Source organism: Triturus cristatus, chromosome 6 (genome assembly GCF_964204655.1).
Source record: "Triturus cristatus chromosome 6, aTriCri1.1, whole genome shotgun sequence".
NCBI classification, from domain to species: Eukaryota; Metazoa; Chordata; class Amphibia; order Caudata; family Salamandridae; genus Triturus; species Triturus cristatus.
In genome coordinates, this window is record NC_140589.1 from 452,780,609 (window position 1) to 452,784,899 (window position 4,291).

Here is a 4,291-nt window from a genome sequence, read left to right on the forward strand (position 1 = left end):
CAACATCCAACAACAACTGCTAGAAAAGGAGCAACAATGGATCTATTATCTGTCCACTCATATGAGAGGGTTGAATGACAATATACCGTGGAACAGTCTAAGCAGATAAAAACAGCTGACAACAGTATACATAATACTGGCGATACCTCCATGATGCCCTCTATGCCCTCTATGAATGTAAGGTATCCTGTATCTACCCACAGACTTATCCCATTAACATGCACTCTGCAATAAGCACCGCCATACACATCCCAACGAATATGTATCATGACGTCCTGTAGTGGGATATGCTATGAATTAAGAGTGGGATATGCTCTAAATTAGAGAATTCGCATGGAAAAGATTTTGCAAAGTGAATTTTCATTTAATTTACGATCAGTAGGGTTGGGATCATCGTTCCCTCCAATTGACATGAGCACAAACATGTTGCAAACAGCATAATTTAAAACCTTTATAATGCTACTTAGGCAAAGGTGCTCCCTTCAATCTCCACATATCACTTGGCGCATGTTGCGCAATGTGAGGAAGCAGTCCAGCTCATAAAATACAAGATCAGGCAACAATACGCGTTTTTGCTATTAGGCAAAGTGGCTCCCATCCATCTGGACAGTCCACTCTGCGCATGTTGCGCACTGTGAGGAAACAGTCCAGCTCACAAAATACAAGATCAGACATCTAAACGCATTTTATTGCGTCACTATACTTCAGGCGAACTAGACCACCTCAAGCCTGTCTCACAGTGAAGGTCAGCGGCCTAGTGTTTTCAATGATGTGGGAACGCACCAACTCACGACATCATTATTCAGGAAGTGCACCCGCCCAGCAATTTTTTAAATACACGCTGGTAACCACCCTCGAAGCACATCCAGTTCCAGACGATACTGGAATAGGTGGAGACACGGGCGAGCACCGAGACAAAGTAAGATCTTTCCATGTAGAATCCAATTGTGGCACATACTTTTACATTTCTGAATCTGCCATCTATGGACATGGACTCTTGGCAGATTCCTCATCTATGTTTTTAATCTTCATCCAGAGAACTTACTTCCCTCCCTGGAAACGAACGGCCATGAAAAAAACGTGATTTACGTAAATAATATCCAGTTTTTTCAGTTTCATGAATGAAAGCCTTTATAACATAGCACGTGCAGTGCGCTTGCTAGTTCCAAACTCAAGTGGCATTATAACCGCTATTATCAGTCCCTATCACTTACATTTTTAGCGATAGTCGACACTTCATGCACCGCTTATTCGTAAAAAGATATACTGGCATGCTCACCAAAATTGGTCACAAGCATGCTCGTCAACAGCGGACAATAGCGCTCATTTCACAGGGTGCAGCGCGCACCTATGATTAGTCAAAATCTCAAGCATGTCCACCAAAGTTGCAATCATGCATGGAAAACGCTGTATATTTTGCATATGTACGAGTGGCCACGCACATACAAGTGACACCGAATGTTTCTAGCACCACTTGGACGATAAAAGAATGGAAGTGATAACAACAAACTAAAGTCATTGTTTTTATATGTTGTATCGTCTTGCCCATTTTCTCTTCACAGGTATTTTAACATTGATGGACCCAGACACACGGTTAGTCCATCTAGCATGATATGCACAACTTAGCGAGTGTGCAAAAATGCATCAACACGTGGTTATGATTTTTACCACTCACTTTTCACCACAGTTAGTATAGAGAGGTCCTGAAGAAAGCTCCATTATTTTTGCCGAGAGTTGAAACATGTTGACCAAGGGATAATCCAGACACAAATAGTAGTTCTGACACATTATCCATCTCATTCACGTTTTTAATATACCCAGGGCCACTGGGAATAAAGTATTGGTTAGTGAGTTTCCCAGAGGTATTTTTAATCTCACTTCACTTCCAGCACCATCACATACAAACAAGAAAAAAACTGCTTCACTGTAATCAGGTGTTGTAGCACAGCTGGGTAGCATTCGTCTACCCAGCTGGGAACCCAATGATGAAGCATGACACCAACTAGGTTGGTGTGTGAGGGTTCTTTTTAAAAGCGCTTGTGGTGCCAGACACTACCGGGTTGACCTAGCCAATCTCTAGTGGATCGTCTCAGTTGATTATTTCATTACTACATTGGGACAATGACAGCCTACACACTGTGCTAACTCTCCCCCTTGTTTACAGAAGCATTTTTTCCAGGTGCCATGGTATTTAATAGTACTGTCAGTCCAGGCCAGGACAAAGGGCAGACATCTTCGTTAAAGGAATATATGTTTTCCTGTGTGGCTTTGCATTTTCTGAATGAGAACATTCTAACAGATGTAGAAACTTTCACTCATTATGCCTTCAGGCCTTTCTGGATCTTGAGTACATGCACCACAGGTACCAAGAGGCCAGTTTTAGGGATATATTCATGGGTCCTCACTAAAGAGTCCTAGGGCCAGATGTACCAACATTAGGAATACCGATTTCCTAATTGCGATTATATTCTGTATTCCTAACCTTATTAGTTCCAAGTTATTTCCGATTCCTAGTGGGTCACAAATCGACCTACCTCATGAATATTAATGAGGTAGATCGCAGTTTCCGACTCATTAGGAATTGCAGGCTTCAACAGGATGGTGGTCGGATGGATTCAGCAGACAATCATGTCTGTGATTGCTTTTAAATGAAGCATGTTTTATCTTTTGAAATGCAGCCCATTTTCCTTAAAGGAAAACTAGATACGTTTCAAAAAAGAAAATGAAGTGTTTGTTTCATTTTATTTTTTTAAGAGTAGGCAGTGGGCGTTGGATTACTGCCTGGTCTCCAAAAATACTTTTTTTTACATTCTCAAAGGGGAAGGTGTCCTACATGGACTCCTTCCCATTTGCAAGTGGGTTACCACCACTTTTAAAAAGGTGTAAAGTATTACTGTTTTGCAAAGTCGGTCGCAAAACAGTAACATACCATACTGGTTCAGTATTTGGAAGGGACACCCAAAACATGCCCCTACCAAATACCGAATCACAAATGCAAATTGCGATTCAGTAACAACTCACCAAGGGCCATATGTATCAAAAAAGTGTTTTGCGATTCTCAAATTGCGATTTTTAGCGAATCGCAATTAGAGAATCGCAAAATGCAATGTATGTAGGATTTGCTAAAAGTTTTGCGAATCCTACATATTCCTTATTTGCGAATCGCAGATTGAGATTCGCAATTAAGGAATACCTTCCCATTCATTCCTATGGGCTAGGAGGCCCATAGGAATGAATGAGAAGATATTCTCAATTTGCGATTACCAATTAGAGAATCGCAAATTGAGAATTCAATTTCAAGGTTGCAAGGGTGCCAAAAGGACACCCTGTTGCACCCCTGAAATATGAATGTGTGCACATTTTGTGCACATACATGCCCTAAGGGCATGTATGTGCGACATACGGCACTTTAAAAAAATCAAAAAAGTGCTGTTTTAAAGAAAATCGCAAATTACCACCAACTTGAAGTTGGTGATAATTTGCAATTCCTTAAGGCCAAATAGCACATTTCTGGTGCTTCCAGAATTGCATTTAAGGAATCGCAATTTGCAGTTCCTGAATTGCATTCACAAAATAGAGAATCGCAAATTTAGCAATTCTCTATTTTGCGATGGGCTTTTGGGATGATACATTCCAAAAGGCTTTTTCCAATTCGCAAATGGGCCGATTCTGAGAATCTGCCCGATTGCAAACGGGAAAAAGGCTTGATAAATATGGCCCATAATCACGTTTTGAATTTTGCACATTTAAAAATGCATTTTTCTGGTCTCAAACTGCCCAAATCTGCAAATCAGGTCATTGCAACCGGAAAACTACTTTGTAAATATGGCCACTAGTCCCTTGAACCCAACATTCCTGAATACAGCACAATGTATTATAAAGTCTTACATTATTAAGAGTTTTATTGTACTGTCGTTCTAGGGTGCCACCATCAGGAAGGGAGCAAGAAGGCTTATATTTGAAGAGGCTGACACCAGTCATTCACTTTCTTGTGTGTCACTACAGACATTAAGTAATTTAAGATCACATTAAAAGTACCCACCCTCAGAAAGACGACATTGAATGGTAAATATGACTGAAGCCATACTCCGTTCTTTAAGAAATCCTGATTGTTCTCTCTGATCTAAAGAGAACACGATTGAAGCATAGAAAGTAATTTTGATATTTTAGACAATGTATTTTCACCCTGATCTGAACTAAAATGCTATATACAGGCTTTAGGAATTATCTGGTTAATAGCTCCAGGAAGATAGCACTTAAATATACACAGAATGAAGTACAAGTGCTTAAG